Raw genomic sequence first — 18,600 nt, forward strand, 5'->3', positions numbered from 1 at the left:
TATTCCTGTAATTTTTAGTAAATATGCCTTTATTGACTTGGAAGATAGTAAAAGAGACTGGAATTTTGGGGGAGTTTGCTTATGTCTCCTCCTCTGTTTCTGCAGCTGCCCTTGTAGCAAAAGCATGTCTAAGCAGTGAAGTTTATTTCTGATGTAAACAGCAAGTATTTAGGGACTGTCCTTATGTGTGTATGTGTGTGGGGGGGGGAAGCAGGAGAGCTAAGTGTTTAGCAATGTCATTTTTCAAGAGTGCTGTGCCCCAATTTTGATGAGGTTTCTCAGTAGYGTTTGTCTTCTGTTGACTGCATTTTGGGCAAGAGGAATGTGCGAGTGTGTTTGTGTTAATGTGTATGACATCTTGGTTTTTTGGAAAACTTTGTTAGCTCGAACGCAACACTGGTTTTTATTATGTAAGACAGACTTTCTCCAAGAAGACCTAGAAAAATCATTAAGTATTCCTCTTCCTGAAGACTCTTGCAATAGACCTGAAGAGTTTTGTTAACTGGAAGCATCTATTATGAAAGGGGTATAATACACTCCAAACAACCCATGACTGGTGGATATTTTCCTGAATGTTTTTCCTTTCCAGCAGGAGCACTTAGTCTATGCACAGAGAAAACCATCCTACCAACTTCTGCTGTGCTTTGCTGGTATGAGTAGAATGATGTAGAGATACTGAAATACGTGACTTATTATTGTTGGGGTTTACAATTCTTTCTTCTGTGCTGTCTGTCGATTGTTCGTACTAGATGTTCCAGGTTTGCTTTCTGTGCCTACTTAAGTATTTAATCCTTTCTGCTCAGGTACCTAGCTTCTTGCTTTCTTCATTTAGAATGGTATCTGTTTTGGGTACTTCACCTAAGGGTTGAAGGATCAACAACTGTTCTTCATTTTCTTCTACGCATGTAATATCTGCAAAAGTTTTCTAGACCTACCATGTTCTTTTATCTACATCAGAATTGGAACTATTTGTCAACGACTCCTCTTTCCTAGTTCTTCCTCTTCCTAGATTCTGAAATCACAGTAATCTTTTTGTCAAGACAAGAGATCCATTCTGAAATCAGTGGTTTACTGCTAGATATCCAGAACACAGTAAATGTAGCCACGTAGTGCATACACTCAGCTTTTGCTAATCTGTTACAGTTTTAAGGTTTGATCTCAAAGTAATTTTAGTCTGGGCTGGGACTTCTAGTACCTTAGCTGAGCAAATCGGGACCCTCTGCAGAACAAAGTTCTTAAAGCGCTTCAATTCTAGCCTAGCCTTTTCCTAGATGTAGGTAGTAATAACCAAGAGTACCCATAGTGTGGCAGTAGAGCTGTATGTATAGAACTATCAGTTAGTAGTTCTAGCTGTCTTAAAAATAAAAAGAGAAAGAAATTCTCATTGCATCAGCTGTATTGTGTCAATAGTCCTGTTGCCTAATGATATGCTTTTAAAAAAATAGCTGATTGCTGCGTAGGCTTTCTTCAGATGCTACTGGATCTGAAGGCAAGATCAGGTAGCTTCTACTTGTACAAAGAACTGGTGCAGCTGTGGAGAGGTATTGTTTTGTGCTGTGCTGAGGTTTATTTTTTGTAACCTAGGAGTTTCATATAGTTTCTCCATTTTGTTTTAGTGATGCAATAATAATTTGGCAGAACTTTGAGATTTACAGAGAACACAATTTGTTCTGTAGCTGTGAGTTGATAGTGAGCTGTGCACGGCCTCTTGGAAATATTGTGCGTATGATTCTGAAATTTTATTTTTCGATTGTCAAAACAGGCATGGGAATAATACCATTCCTTTCTACTGTTCCCCAGATAATTAGCTAGGCGTATGAACTGGAAGGCACATTTGGTGTGTATATTGGCCAGGCATGTATATGGATGCACGCATATACAATTTCTTTCAAAGGCCTATTGTATCTCCTTAGGTCTTGATACCATTATTCACACATGGAGTCTTACTATCAACATCTTATTTTGTACTGAATTATGGAAAGATATACTGGATTGAAAAATAGTCTAATCACTTAAAACCCATTGTAATTTTCTTTTTTTCATGGAAAATAGTTTTTGGCAGATCCTTCCTCTGAAGAATGGGGGGAAGAGGTCACTCTTTATGAATTTTGATGTATGTGTGCATATTTAAAAGTCTTAATTTGTTCTGTTGTCTCAAATCTGCACAGGATGATGAGAGATTCAGGGGTACTTACTCTGCTGAGGAGCACCTTAACCTGTGAATTAGACTAAGTGATTTGAATGTGGCTTTTGTTAAAGGGTAATGATATAAGATACTAACTCACTGAAATAGTGGATACATGTTTTCACACGGGAAAATAGGAATAGTCACCAGTGGGATTACATTTGATTGTGGCATGTGATGGAACCATAGCATTTCATGGCAGTAGCTGAGAATATAGTTTTGAGCCAAGTCCTACTATCAGTGCTGAAGTAGTGGGGATAACAGTGCTAAATGAAATGAATGATTCCTTTTTACTCACTCATGTCTTGCTGTTGCCTTCTGTTACAGGGAGGGAGTCATTTATTGCAAATGTTCAAAGGGTAAAGATGTTTAGAGGTAGAGATGACAATCTTTTGCATAGGATCTTTTTTGTGCTTAGAGAGAGTGGACAAAAGAGAAGGCTTCATCTGGCCTTAGTGCCTCCCTGCCCTTCCTTGCCCTTGTGACTGCAGAGGAGAGGCTATGTGGCCTGGTCCATAGGTTTTCAGCACTTTGCAATGGGGGAGCACAGGTGATGCTCAAGTTGATAGGAATTAGAGCSCTATCCTACCCTCTTCCTATGCCTGGTCATGCGAGGCTGGGGGTGACCGTGTGGCCCTCAGGTTTCACTGGAGTGCAGTAAGCTTACTTTCTTATATCTGTGCAGTGATGTGCACACTTAGGAGTTCTCACAGTGGAGAATGTCCAGATTCAGCATACTTCTTGCCATGAAAGCATGTGAATGTATTCATGGATAGAGAGGGGCAGGGAAAAAAGCCTTGTTCCTTCAGCTGCCTGCCAGAATCCTTTGCTGCATTTTGTATTTAGGATACCAAAATGGGAGTGCGGATGTATTAAACTTATTTGTAAGACCATGTTGCACAGTAGCTATGACTCCACTTCAAGCCTGGGACATTTGGGTTGCAATCCATACTGTGGTCCTGTTTTGTTGCCTTACCTTAGGGAAGCAGTTTTGCTTTTGTCTTCTCATTCTTTGTATTGACTAGTAACTTCAYTGGCACAGGAGGCTTTCCCTTGCCTTACAGTTTTTCACTGCCCATCACTCTGATTTTTGTCAGGTCCCCTCAGCACTGCCAAAATACATCTAAGCTTAAGCCTTCCTTGCCACCAAGCCCAACCTCTGTTGTGTGAGATAGCTCCCAGAAAAATTTTATGTTCAGCTGGTTGATGATTCCCAGCTGAGCTAGTCTGCTGTGGTGTAGGGGTGGATGTCTGCTCAACTGATCTTCAATGGCTGCCTTCAAGTTGTCTGGGAGTTTCTGTCAAAAGGAGGCACATGTCAAAATGAGTCCAGGGAACATGATCCAGGCAGTCTGCCATGGATCCCAGTGGACATACTCTCTGCCAAAGTGGTTTAGGGCTTAGGGTGTAACTGAGCAATTGGTCAGATGATCATTTGTAGTATCCTTGTTATAGAGAACACGTTTTACTATGCAGAAGTTATTGCCTCGATTAATCTACTTGCAAGGACAGGTGAGAAACAATTCTTTTTCCCTTCCAAGTTGGCTGTTAACCACCTGTGCTCCAGGAATTTGCAGCTGATGAATTACTGTGCACTGCAGGCCGCCTTGTCCTGTTTCCTGAGAGGCCAGTTTGTGAAATGCCAAATTCCACAGCTGCGCTGCTGCTGCCTGCCCCCAGTAGCTGCTAAGTGGGTGTTGACCAGAGGAAGTCATCATTGTAATGTTAATGGTCAGAGAGGTTTGGGGGAAAGTCAGGCAGCCTAAACTCAATAACATTGATTGTATAACATCAAGCCATAGCAATAATGCACTTCTGCAGAGTTGATTCAAGGCTGAAGGATGAGCTTCATCTCTGAGCTGCTTCTGTCAGGTGAAGCCAAGCCTTTTTGCTGCTTTTCTAATAATGAGACTGAATAATGGAAAAGAAGTGGAACTCTGGCTAGCGAGGGACAGGATTTAGACTTGAGTTTTCTGTTACGACTCTGCAGATAACCTTTTGACTGACCATTCCCTCTCACTTCTTGGGTAAGGTACGATGGACTACAGTGCATGTACCAGAGAGGTACTGCATGGATATAGTTGGATCTAAAGATTTTGGAGGAAAGCTGCAATAGATGCCTTTGATGAAAGTACTATCAAGGCATAAGAAGTCTTACTAACATCTGGATTTTTTTACCCAAAGCATCCTAAGATGGAGTGCCAGTCATTTTTCATTGGCTTAAGTGAAATAATATCAAAGCTGTTTTGCTGAATGGGTTGTAAAGTGATACTTCTTAATTGTCCTTCATCTTTCTGAGCATTTGGAAGTCCAGAAATGACACAAATAAGCCTAGATTTAAATAGCTCAACAGAAAGTATAGCAAATTCAAGTACAAGAGGAGAGGTAAGACTTTACTTCTAAGGTCTGTGTAAAAATATATATATATATATATATGTATATATATATATATTCTATAGCTTGAATTGTTGAATTGGACAGTCCAATAGCTTTGTAACCTCTTTCAGAGTAGATGCAGCCATAGAGTTTAAGGGCTTTGCTAACTAAGTTAAAAGGACTTGTAACTTGTGTCTGTGGTAAATACAAAWATACTGGGGCTTCATAGCAAAGAAGCTGTGGATGGGTCCTTTATGGCCCTATTCTCTACTGTKGTACTTAGAAAGGATTTGTGTCACTGCGCACTGCCTCTTGTTCCTTTGTGTGCCCATGCAGTAGAGAGCAAGAGGATCCTTTGCCCCTGTGCGGCTTGACCCACCTGGCGGAGGTGCCCTCTGTGCTGCCTCTGGGGCAGCTGTGTAGCTGCCTTTTCGATGGAAAGCAAGGTGAATTCCACACTGAGTGACTTGCACAAGGTCATTTGGGGAATCTCAGTCCCAGCCTTAAACACAGAATCATTTTTCATGTTTTGTTTTTTAATTCTCTGCAAAGGACAGAGGCTACTTGTTTTGATGTGCTTCCTACGCACTTAAAAATGGTTTCTGAGGCCTCTGTCTCTGTGGTGTGTGAGTGCCTGTCTGGAGAAATCTTGCCACTTGTTGCTCTTGCATTGTTTTCAAAGAAACCAAGATAAAGTTGTGATGGTAGCCCCCCATACTTTCTGTGTTTATACAGTATTTCTGGAGGAGTGAAGTGCAGAGCAATTATGGAAATCAGTGTACTTTGCTTACAATAAACATGATGCAGTGCAGTAATCTGCAAAAATATATATGCTTCTGTCATGCTATGCAGTGGAAGACTGATCTGATAGTGGTTAATGTATAATTGGGAAAATCCCATTGATTAAAGAAATCAAATTAACTCTGTTTCAGTCTCTTTGCTGCTACCATGGATACAGCCAGCCAGAATGGCTGCACTGTACTGTAGTGGGCTTATGTGTCATTTTTATACCTCCCTTGCATAGAAATGGATCAGAGGGTTTGGGGGGACCCTTTAAAGTCACTTTGATAGACAGTGTATAGTGTCCTTTATATCTTCCCAGTGTCAAGTACATTCCCTGCTTCAGTCCCTGTTTGCAGTAATTACCTGACTTTGAGGTGAAGGTTTCAGTGTTGAAATGGTAAACTGCCTGTTACTTGTATACACTGACCACTGTTGTCTGTTGTGTGGAAGGAGAACTGGGGATTGTTGTTGGAATCGTACTTTTTGCAGATGATTTTCAAGAGTTTCAAATGATTCTGAAGCAGAGACGTCTGGTGAGCTGTGAATYTCAGTTGAAGAGCAGAAGGATCTTTCAACTATGAGACCCAGAGCAGCTATGGTTGCCAGGGAGATGTGTGACAGGGGAGTCATTTGAAACAAATACACATTCTGCAACTCCCCAAAAAACAGATATTCATTGCAAACATGTATTTGCAAAAGAAATAATGGCATAGGTTTTGGGGAAAAGCAGGTATTGGGAGAAAGAAGGAAGAGAAACATGACTTTCTTAAAACAACAAAATAGCATGTTGCATTAGTATGTTTTATAGTATGGCATAGTCACCAGCTTCATGCATGGGCAGGAACCCTTTTGTGTCTAGTGCTGTATAAACATACAGCAGCCCTTGCCTGAAGAGTATACAGTCCAAATCATCATCAGGTACTGCATGTAATTCATGAGTGTTGGAGGATTGCTGAGATGAGAGGAGACCATAACACAGATAGGCTTTCTATCTAGGCTGTTAGAAATCTGCTTCTTAAGCCAGCTTTGTCTAAGGACAAGCATCTAAAAGGCAACTAGCATCACCAGAAACCAGCTTGCTACTCATATATACATCAGACTCTACCAGAGTGCTGCTGGTAAAGGATTTGCAGGCTAGAGCTGCAGCCAAGTTCTTACAAAAGCTGGATGCCTCAACCATCACTGGCATTTGGGTTACCTCTGTAACCCTGATGAGCTGATCATACAGCTTCTCTCCATCTGTGGTCCTTTTTGTTTTTTCTTCCCTGAGTAACGTGATATTCCTGATCCTGCTTCATTATTGGCCCTGAAAAAGGCGGCACTGCCCAGAGGTAGCCTTTGCCCAGAAGAGCTTTCGTTGTAAACGTGGGGGAGTTAGGCAGAACCACATGCAAAGTGTCCTGCCCAACATCACACAGCAGGCAGCTGGCATAACTGGGTGCAGACTTTAGGTCTTCTGACTCCTGTTGCTGATGAGAGAGGAGATGTTTGTGAGGTGCTCTTTCTCTGCAGTTGAGGTCTGAGCTGCGTCTGTGCTAGGGGACGCGAAGGCATTTTACAGTAGTTGCACTGAAACGGAACAATTTCTCAATTCATTTATCAATATGTCTGCAGTTCCCATTTCAAGGCAGATAAAACAACCATGAATATCAACTAAAGATGTCTTTGTCCAGAGCATTTTAAAACAAAAGAAAGAAAAGATTAGTTCTTCTGGCCTCTGGCTTGCACTAGCTCTTCGAAATGTTAAGTTCATTCTGTTCTAATGAAATGGCTTTACTTGAATTTCATCCATCTGCTTTAATAGCCGCTTATGTTTCTTTTAGTATAAAAAATGCAACTGCTTGTCAAGTTCCCAGTTTAGTGAGAGATAGCCCAATGGGCCATTTAACCAAACCACAGTTACTTAGCTTGATAATTTTGCTCCACCAGTGTCCAGGACACCAGTTGTATTAGAGGGTACAAGAATACCGAAATAGAGTGATTTTTTTTCCAAACAAGAAAGATGAGTTAATTGCAGTTAGAGATGGTGATTTTCTAGTTCAACACTCATGTTTCTTGCGCGCGCGCGCTCTCTCTCTCTCTCTCTCTAGACATGCAGAAGTCATTAAAGCCCAATTCTTGCTACTTTCTATGGCTGTTGGCACTTACAGGTCCTTGAGGATGTGAGCCTTAGTCCTTCTGTTTCAATTCCCCGTCTGTAAAATAGGGATGAGTAGAATTTGTGAAATTCTAAAATGATTTACAAATTTATTCTGCAGACAGATCTTAGTATGTTTGTGATAAGCTTTCAGCAAATACAAATTGTACTGTGCTGATCAGTCACACAAGTTTTATGCTCTTGGTTCTGTCCCTTGATTGCATAGAGTGAATTCAGCCATTTCATGTACAGTTTGGGTTTAATTGCAAATGACATTGAGGTGAAAGTTGGCTATCTGCTACTGGGTGTCAAGTAGTAAAATACTTGCAGCAAAAAATCATAAGTATAATCAAATGCAGTTCTGCTCCAGCAAGTATTTGTACACGTTGCTTAGCTCCTTCTATAATTCATGTTATCCCATTTGTAGCATTTTTACATGCATATAGCCACATTCGTGTGTTTTATTGGAAGGCTACAGCGGGCTTTCAAAAGCACAGCATACTGTAGTACAGATGGGAGGGCAGGAGACTTAGAGCAGACAGAGAATTTGCCAAAAGTGTTAGGGAATTGGATACTGGTCATCAGCAAAAGCAGGATATTGACAGATTGAACAAGGTAGAATTTCAGGCTTTTATCTGCCACAGACTTTCTCTTTGGCTTTGAAGCAATTGCTTAACCTGTGTGAGCTTTAACTTGTCTATAGTGTGGAAAAATAGTACTATCAAATGTATTACGAGGAGAAAGGCATCGAAGATTGTAGAGATAAAAAAAAAGTTCCTGATTATTGTGCCTGTTACTTATTAGTACTGTAGCAAATTTTTTTTTTGGTTAAACTAGTGAAAACAATTTCATAAAATCTTTTTGATTGTGCGTATATCTGTAGTTCTGAAGCTCTAGGGTCTGTGTTGGAACATGCTGCATAAGAAATGGAGTGAGTGGATTTCCTTAACTTGAGATGACTTTTTACACACAGATTTTGCTGAAGAACTTTGTAGTGGAGAATGACTTGCTGTTGTGTAATTGCTTACATTCTGTTACTGCTCTCCCCTCGCTCTCCTTTTGTTGCCAGTGTATGAGTGTACTCTCAAACTCTTGATGTGATCAACCCATAAGGCACACCCCCTTTTCACTACTCTGCAGCCAAAATTAGCAGCACTAGATTGCATTTCTAAGTGCAGAAAAACTGGTCTTACAGTTTGAATATGTAAGGACATACTGGATCTCAGTCATGCCTTTTTCACATTTCTGTAACTCTGTTATCTTCAGCACAATTCTTCCCCCCTCTCATTGCTGCAGGGCAAAGGAGGATCCAGTGCATTGTAAGAAGCTTGAGCTGACATTCGATGAGCAGTTAATGCCAAGTTGGAGGTGCAGAAAATGGAAGCTCATTTCTTCTGTAACAAAGGCACAATTCAATGTTCCTTTCTCATTTGATACACTGAATAATATCAAGAAAAATATATTTCCTTCCAGCAAGGAAATCTATTTCCTCGGAAGGATAATGAAACCTGATGCTTTTCCAAAACCCATGCCATTTTTAGAGATGCTTTTCACATTGTGCGGCATATTGTTTGTATTTCTCTATTGTTCTTTTGTCTCCATTATGGAAAGGTTAGGCACTGATTGTGGACACTTGACATCTGTCAGTAACCATCCTGGGATATTTTCATTAAAGTTAAGCACCATTCAGAGAAGGATTCARTATGTTAATAGTAAGATGATGTCTRCCTGCTAAAATTACCAGTGTTTGAAGGGTAGGGAGTTTGTGCCTGATGGGGTTTTATTTCTGAAGTTGGGTTTAACACATTACCATCTTTCTGTGGTCATTCCAGCATTGGTTTCTTCAGAGGTACTGTTATTCACATGCTGAAGCCTTTGCAGGGTGTGTTACCCCTTTTCTAGGGCTCCAATTCTACAATAGTCTGTGCTGTGATGTTGTTCAAATCATGTAGTTGTTCAAAGGATAGTAAAATAGATACATTGCGATTTCTGTACTTTGGTAGAGTGCTTTGAAAATACATTAAAARCTGACAGGTGGTCCCTTGTTGAGGGAACAGTGTGTGACTTGGTCCCCATACTTTAGATGTAGTGTCTTGCTTAAGGCCTAGAGCTAAAGACCAGTAAAACCATTTCAAGGCTCTGGAAGTGCTTTTTGCATGAAACTCTTGGGTCTTGATTATTAAGACAATCATCTACTTCTTTCAGTGATCGCTACAGTGCTAGTTTCTCTAACTTGACAAGATTTCAGATATGAGATGGAGTCCTGCAAGGTCTGTGCTATCTTTGTAAATAGCTGAATCAGTTCCAACTTGATGTGTGCTTAGGAAGAGCAAATTTATTTCATAGGAACGTGAAATAAGTGCTCCAGAAAACATTGTTTTACAGGAGGGTCTGTCATTTGTTCCTACTAAGTACTGTGGTCTTAAACTAGAAAACAAATTATCACCTATTTTTGCACTGGTATGTGACACTGAGGGCTATTATGGGGAGTTTTTCCTTCTTTTCCATGAGTGCAGCTAGCAAATTAGACTTTTCACCAAAAATACCTAATTTGAACCTATGAGTTGATTCAATTCACCCCTTGTTAACTCTTTGATTGAAGGCCATGTAGATTGAAGAAAGTTATTGATCTGCTTTTGGAATTGAAAACTAAGATTAAATGGAATATGTCTAAGAGTGAAAATGAGGTTTTAAATGAATGGAGTAGCTGAAAGAAAAACAAAATAGTGAAGTATACTGTTAAGGGTAATGGAAATAAATTCAAAGACTAATTGTTAGTTAGATACATATGAAGGCTGCAGAAAGAAGAAACAGTATGTAAATGACTTGGACTTTGCATATGAGTAGATAGATCCACTGAAGCTAGTGGGAATATTTATGTATGAGTCTAGGCAGATTAGTACCTAACATGAGAATTTTTCTAAATTGGACCAGAACAAGCTAAAAATAAGTCTAATTTCATAGTTTCAGAGCATCAATCAGTTGCCAAGATTAAATTTGGACACAGGGACATATATGATTAGATCAGAGCTGATAGTTTTCAGTGAAGAATTCAGTTTTGCTGTTGAGTATATGAAATTTACCTCTGAAGGGGTTGAAATTTTCAATATAATTAAAATATTTCACTTTTTTTTTCTATAGATATCTATAGATAATTTGTTAGATGCATTTTGTAGCTCTTCTGTATTTTTTAGGCTACGTGGTTGTCTTTTGTCTCATTGGACAAAATGAATTCTTAATTTTTCTGTGTAATGTGGGCTTTTAGAGTGACTTTCATTGATTACTCAAGGTGACAAGTCGGCATTAGGTAGTAAATCTCAAGTGCAGCAATACTTAAAGTGAATGTGAAAGTGTTGTTAATGGAATCAAGTCAAAATTGGATTTATATCCCAACAAAAATTCCCTAGAGAAATTGCCTTCTGTTTGCCTTTGTAATTCAAATATGATAATGTAAGTGCAAGCTGTTGTAATACAGATGCTTAAAGTGTGTTTTGTTGGATGATCTCAAAGCACTCATAAAGGCACCCTGCATTTCTTCATGGAGAATATATGGCAATTTTAAAAGAAGAATGAAGAGCTTTCAATAACTGAAGTCTTTTTCATCTGATAGTCAGATTCTGGTCACTGTGTTGACAACTAGTTTTCTGGTTACAACCTTAGTTAAATGTTTGGGCTCATTTCCTTTATCTTCTTTCTACAGAATTTCTGTCTCCTTTTTGTTCTAAGCCTTATCTGCTAAAAAGGGGACAGCAGACTCTCAGCAATTACCAAAAATAAGTTGTATAATCTCTATGCTTTCCATATAGTTATTAATGTATAAAAATAATAACCTAATTGTGAGATTGAAGCTTAAAGGTATAATCAAACAGTACTGGGGAGGGTAGGGGGATGGACATGGAGAGAAGGGAGGAAGTGCTTGCAGCTTACTCTGAGCTTAAGTCAGACTTATTTCAAAATAAGCATTTGTATCTACTCACTCAATGTTATGATGAAACTGTTAACCTTGTGAGAATTTCAAGGACTGATGTCTTCTAACTAATTAGCTAGATGAGAAATTGTAGCTGGGTCAAAGATCTCTTTTGAGGCAAGTCGCATTCCCACTGCCCTTGAGGGAACATTGAACTTCATATATGGATACATTGCTTCATAACTAATAATGGCAAATGAAATTGCAGGTACTTTTAAGTCTTTGTTCATTATGACATTGGTCTGGTAAAAGGAAGAATAGAGACTAAGTAATATTGAAATTTTATCATGAGGAAATCTTTAAATTAGGCTCTGGCTGTGATTTGTGAGATGGATTTCACTTTGAGCCTTTATTTCACCTTTCTTGCATTTTTTTTGTGCTAAAGGAGTCCTAAAACCTGAGATGAAAATAATTTTTGTATTTGAGCACAATGTATAAGCCATTTAAATGCAAATATTCTTTTACTGGAAAATAATTGAAACACAAATTGAAAAATTTGTTTTGGAGATAGTAATTAGCACCTTGTAAATGAGATTGAGTAAGAATTCTGTGTGAGTGGACTCAATTTGCAAGGGTTTGTGCAAATGTTGGTCATTAAATTAGTTTTCCTTTTCAGAGGTTTTCATTTCAGTTGTGACTTGAGATGAACTGCCAAGTGAAACCCCAAAATTATGGGAAATAAAATCTAAGCTTCCCAGGATTCTTAGGAATCACAGACRTAGTAGAAAACCATGCCTGCCCTGCAAAATACGTAATTTAAATAGATGTCTGGACTGAAAGTGGGGGAGAAATGAAATCTTTGTGTTCATTTTACAGATTCAGAGAAAAAAAACAAGAATAAAGTTTTTAAGCTCTTGAATCATCCTGAATGTTTTCACTGAGTTTTGGGGCAAAATCTGCAGGGATGTTTAGATGCCTAAAAAAACAAAAGCTTATATTAGCCCAGTGGGGTTTGTAAGAGGGTATGTCAGCTGCAAAATTCAGGTCTGTCTATAAACTCTACAAGGCATCTGTCTGCAGTTCTTAGTTTCTAAATATGTTCGTAAAACCAGTCTTGAATGCTTTAAGTTCAATTTGAAATGGGACTTGCAGTCCTTAAGTGAATGCACTTTGGTTTTGTGAAATCTTACACAAAGGAGCAACCTCACCTTGTGCTTGAGATACTTAATAGAGGTGAGGACTGAATCCAGCTCTCCCAAGTTCAGCTTAGTGCTTTAACCATATATTAAACCTTAACTTCTTAGGCTAACTCTTAGCTTCACAAAAAAGTGTGCAAACTTGCGTGGTGGGTTGCAAGGCCATTCTCTCACTACTAGGCAAGGATGCAGCACTTCTCTGACCCATCTCTAAATATGATACATAAACCCTTCAAAGGAGGTTGATGATATTGGCATTCAATTTAAGGATATCAGGGCAACTGAAAAGTTGCGAAGAGAAGTTGCAGGAAAACCCAGTGAGGCTGTTACTCACACTAGAGACAGCATGGAGGAATATGCGTTAGTTGGGTAATGCTTGTGAAGTGCTTTGAAGATGGAAATAGCTATATAAGTGCTTGATATTATTATTATTACTGACAATGGCTATGTAAAAGAGTCGTGGCACTGAGGGAGCAGTCAAAATTGATTAAGAGAATTCTGAAAGAGAAAGTTCTGAAGGGAGGAAATTACATCCCTTGAAGAGGCCATTCTGGTAGAATATTGGCATAACTTCTTAATTGAGCGAATGATTTCAGGTAATGGTTGGTCTGTGCAAGCCTTCCAGTTTCATCAGGAGTTGTGCAGCTGTGAACTTCTGCAGGATGATTACTGTCCTTTAGGTAGCTAATGAGAGGCTGCTTGTGAGGGATAGAATTGTTGTAAGTATTAATAAGCCCAATTATTTAGGGTTGTTTTGGGTGTGAAGGTCACATGGTGTTTCAGTTTAGATTGGGTGAATCCAACTCTTGAAATTGAGTGTCTCTAAGAGTAAGTAGAAAATCCCAGAATTTCTGGATTATGAATCATGAAAGCTTTAGTAAATGTATAGTCACCTCCAATGAACTTTTCAGTAGAGATAAGGAAGAACTGATTTGATTTTATAAGGCTTTGCGGAGCCTTCATTAGAATTATAGGGATGATCTGATGTTCAGTGTTCACATATGACAAATTCAAACTGAAATGGATTTAGATATGGGATTGAGGGAATGATCAAGGGATTGGAGAAAGTATTTTAGCAAAGAATGAAAACACAGAGTTTACTTAGCCTAGCAAACAAGGTTCCAGGGGGATATAATTATTCTCTATAGATATATCAAGGCCAGGTGAAAACAAAGAGAAGAACTATTTAAGCTAACAAAATATTGACATTAAAACAAGTATAAGTTGATCATAAATTAATTTTAGATTGGGAATTACAATAATGCTTATAATCATCGAACAGTAAGGTTCCAATGGAAATCTTCCAGTAGAAATTATAAGACAAAATCTAACGTATTTATAAATGAAACTATATAATGTGACTGTCAAGCCTTGGAAGGTTTGTAAAAAGACTAAAAAGCTCTCCCAGGATTTTACTTTATATATGTATGTATGCACTCATGTATGTAAATTTTTCAGTTTAATTTCTGGTGATACTTCCTTAAGATTTACTGTATCTTTGAATTTTTCTAATAGATGAATATAATAGTGAAAGATTATGAAAAACAAACTCAAGAGAGTTGACCTGGGACAGTAAACTCAAAACTTTATTTGCAGAAGACTTTGAGCACTGGCCTAGCTGTTGATCAGTGTGTTGAAAGCTCAGCAAACTTAAAGTTGGACTCACATGAATGATTGCCTTCAGTTGCTGTTCTGCATCTTGTCCAGTCTGTCTGAACCAGCCACATCTGTAATGCTTGTCTGAAAATCTCTCAAGTGTTCTCTGGACTAGAAACAGAATATCTTTCCTCAGTAAGATGTTAGTACTTACTTGATTCCAGGAAGTCCCGTTCAGGATTAAAGATTTTAAACTGAAAACTGATATTGATGCTCCTTTAGACAATGCTTTCAGTTTGTCAGAGAATATCAGTATTCAAAAGGTGCTTAACCCACTTAGTAGTTCTGTCAGATACAGTGTAAGAGCAGATGCGGTGCAGAAGCGATGCAATTCATGGAATAACTGAAGCAGGAATTGTCCAAAGTCAATTAGGGATGAAGCTGTTAACTGATACCAGTGTCTTCAGCTGTGTTTTAAGGACAGGATCATGGATTTACTTTTTCTGCCTTCTTTGAGTATATATAACCCCTGTGCCTTGGTATTTTGCCACTCATCTGTGTGGGATTATGCTAGCATCGATGTTACCATCAAAAGGGAATAGCACTGGCCTTGGAAACGTAGACAGCAACTTCTGCATTTATTCTAGCAACTTGCAAAAAAATGAGTCTGAGGTCTTATCTCCTCACAGATCTGTTGGRGACTGCAGGTTATTTTCAGAGGATTGCATCCACTTAATGACTGGATAGCAGAGGAGATCTTGAGGTGGTTTATGGCAGTGCAAACCGAGTGAGTATGGAAGTGCACTTGTTTGTTTTGTTTTTGCATTGCTGTAAATGATTGGTCCAAGGAGCAAAATGAGTTGTGTTAAGCATTTCACACTTGTTCTTTCTGGTGGCACACAGTAACTAGGGAAAGAGGGCAGCAAGCACTGTATGTGTGCTCTCGTTCTGCTGCGCTGAATGGCATTAGCACTGCTCAGTGATGTTATAAGCCTCCCTCTTCCTGGTGCAGAATTTTCTCAAAATTCTAGTGGATGCTAGCTCTACTCTTTAGTGGATCTGGCTGATATTTATTCTGCAATATTCTAGTTAAGATCTTTTGTAGGAAAGTTGCAAGCAGCCTGTCAGACAGAAGGATGGGCTCTTCCCCTTACGAAGCAGATTGTTTCCACAAACGCTTGTTCATTTATTTGCTGTTGTATTAATGGCTCATCAAGGCTCTAACCTTCTTTATTCAGAGTTCACAGTTACTGCTATTGAAGGAGTATCCCACGCTCCTAGTCCTGGAGTTGGCTAATATTTTATCATCCAGATAAAATGCTTTATTCCAATGAGATGGATGAGAACTTTTCTGTCCTTGTTTCTAGTGCTAGAGAGAAGAGGCTACAGCACTCATCCTGGAGATACATGGAAGCATCTGCAGCCCCTGGCTTTGTTTAAAACATTATATTGGGTTCATTCTGTCAAAGCGCTGTGGATAAGAGTCTCCAGCCAAAGTTCAGGTCCAAATACTGTATGTAAGGCTCATTGCTAAGAATAGTCTCATCTGCTTGCTCTGGACTGGAGGTGTCATTTTTTTTCCCTCATCTATTTCCTGATGTCTCCTACTGCTTCCTCTAGACCACTTTCCTTAGCTTGTGCAATGGCCAGTATTCAGCAAAAAAACAACTGGTGTTGCTGAATACTGATGGCATGAATGCTGCAATAGAAAGGGAGGAAGAGCTGTTTGTGATCCTTAATGATGCCATATTACAGAAGGCTGGTTGCAGTCTGCAATATTGTCAAACTCTATCAACTTATTCAGCATTCAAAGAAATATCTGCGAATATTTCTGATATTTTAATTATTTTTTTCCTTTTTTTTTCTTAAAGCTAGCCCTATGATGAAAGTGAAGTTAAGCTATTGCATGTGTGCCTTTGCCTAGCAACTGTGCCTAGCAACATCACGGCATCGCTGCGAACCCAGCATTAGGGACGGAGCTGCCGGCTGTCAAGGAGCCGGTTAGAATGGTAATGTGCAATGAAAGATGCTAGAGCCTCTTCCCATGAGGCACGCAAAGCCTCTTGCTTAATTTCCTGACCTTCAGGCTTCCTTGAATACCTACAGACAGCTTTCTGCCACTGTCCCTCAAAAAGGAATGGCTGAGAACTGCCTGGCAGTTAAACCTGTATATATTGTGTGGGGTTTTGAGATGGTTTCAGAATTCAATCGGAGGACTGAATGCGGATCCTAAGGATTGGTTGTCTCTGTAATTCTTTGTGTGGAGAAGAACCTACTATGCAATAATGTGTTGTAATCCACCCCCATGAAATTCTTGATATGTCTGCTTTTAAAGAATTCAAGGATTGTTTGGTATGGAGTAAAAGACTGTTCAGAAAAAGTGGTAATGTGCTCTCAAATGAAAACATTTCTTATTCTGAAACCTAGTGTAACTGTTTAGAAGAGAGAATAATGGTTAACAATTTGAAAGACAGAAAAGATGCAAATCACTTGGGACCCACATAGATTAAAACTGCACTGCATAGCTATATAAAAATGTTTATATTGGTATTAGCCTATTCTGTTATGTGGATGGGGTAAGTTATGCCATATGAGCCGCGTGTGTGCTGATGTAACTGTCTATATTGAACGTTATATAAAAAAAAGTGCTCTCAGTAATGTGGTCCTTGACATGCCGTGATTGGAGTATCTGTGCTGATACAAAACCTGCATGTGAATCAGATTGTGGTAGAGAGCGATTATCATGTTGTTTGTCCTCTGCCACACAGCCTGCCGCTTACACTAGTTGCACAGTTAGGTATGAATAATACCACTTAAACTCCACCTATGTATGTGTAGGAATAGGAGCGGAAGAAACAGGTGCCATGCATAGCTGAGAAGATGCCAGAATAAGAAAACAAAACATTTGCGAACATGTTACCTACCTAGCTACCATGTCTGAGCTCTTTTTTCTCTTGGTGGAAATCACCTTCCTCCTTGAAATAGCTGCATAGATACAAAGCTTGAGTATACATCAGGTGTACAGCTGTTTGCTAAGCATATTAACCAGTTTGAATCCAATTACAAAAATAATTGGAATAGTCTAGTTTCCACAGTTAACCTAGTTCTAGGGGGAAGGAAAAGCTGCTAATGGATTGTAAGTGGGAAAAGAGATTAATTTCTCTTTTGTTTAGCCCCTTTTAGAGGATCAGAGTTGAGGCTGTCAGTGAGGATGGGAATTTCTTGTTATTTTTTGAGATGCTAATTTCCTTAATAAGGCCTTACTTGACTGTGCAGGAGTGAGTTAGCTGTTGTACTCCAGAAGTACGTGACAGACCTCTGCTCTTGGCAGCTCGGACTTTAGGCTGTAAACAATTATCAGCAAATACACACTGATGAGGGTGGAAGGGAGGTAAGTGGGAAGAACAGAATCTACTGGGAATGAATCCAATTTCAAAGTCTGCTGGGAACGATGCACACTTTACTCATGATGCGCGCTTTATTCATGATTCATCTTGCCCAGGTTTGTTCCCCAGCAATTCCTGTGACTCAGGTAGTAGACCATAATCTCAGTTGAACCTGTATGTGCAATGCGTAACATGCTTCTGCAGTAACAGAGAGGTAAGACTTTTAAGTTGATGAGATCTGCACTAGAAGTGGGTCCACTTTTTGAGGGGGAACAACTTTGGAAGAGAAGACTAAGAGTATGCTTCAAGCAGCGGGGATTTTGTAGCCAGCTGTGGCTGTTAAATTTGTTTTTAAAGTGTTTAAAAACACTGAATACTTCAGGAAGAGTCAAAGGTTGTTTCTTTAATCTTAATCAGTTAACATATTTTAACTAAGGCTTCTTAAAGCTGCATTTGTCAGGGCAAGTCTACAGTGACTTGTGAAGTGTGGCAGAAGAACAGACGTCCTTCATCCTAATGCAGAGAAAAGGACATATGAAGTAAATACGGAACATCTCTTTTGTCATAGCACAGACGTGCGTGTAGTTAGAATGGAGTACAGCAAGGAACTGGAGCAGCATAAGCTAAATTGGTTGGTTTGGCATGCTTAATGAAAGCCTAGAGCAGTGGGTGGCAGGCTCCGTAACAGATGTGTGAATCTTGAAGTGAACGCTGCTCACTGGACACATGAAAGCTTGTGTCTCTTGCTGACTGCTCTGAGTGCACTGTTAGTGCAAGACTCCTGCCTGCTACCTCTTAAGGTCCCCCCACCTTGTCATCCACAGAGCAAGTCACCAGGGTTTTTTAAGCTCACCTGTGACAGGGTGGTCAGGTCATGCTAAATGCTGACAAGAGGATAGAAGAGCAAGGAACTTTTGTAGACCTGTCTCTGGAATGGATTTGCAGTTGGTGAGCATGTTTGTGCAGTGCAGTACAGTGTTAGAGATTCTCCTCCTGGCTGCTATTCCCTTGTGCAGGGAAGAGGCCAGCTTGCA

The 18,600-nt window shown here is 39.5% G+C and overlaps 1 protein-coding gene across 1 annotated transcript in view; it reads left to right on the plus strand.

Moving 5' to 3' along the window:
* Nucleotides 1-18,600, plus strand: part of CSMD2 (CUB and Sushi multiple domains 2) — a 324,269-nt gene that overhangs the window by 815 nt on the left and 304,854 nt on the right. The gene's annotated exons all lie outside the window — the stretch shown is intronic.

The sequence above is a fragment of the Rhea americana genome, unplaced genomic scaffold, assembly GCF_003343005.1.
Source record: "Rhea americana isolate MKP2758 unplaced genomic scaffold, rheAme1 scaffold_246, whole genome shotgun sequence".
Taxonomy (NCBI): domain Eukaryota; kingdom Metazoa; phylum Chordata; class Aves; order Rheiformes; family Rheidae; genus Rhea; species Rhea americana.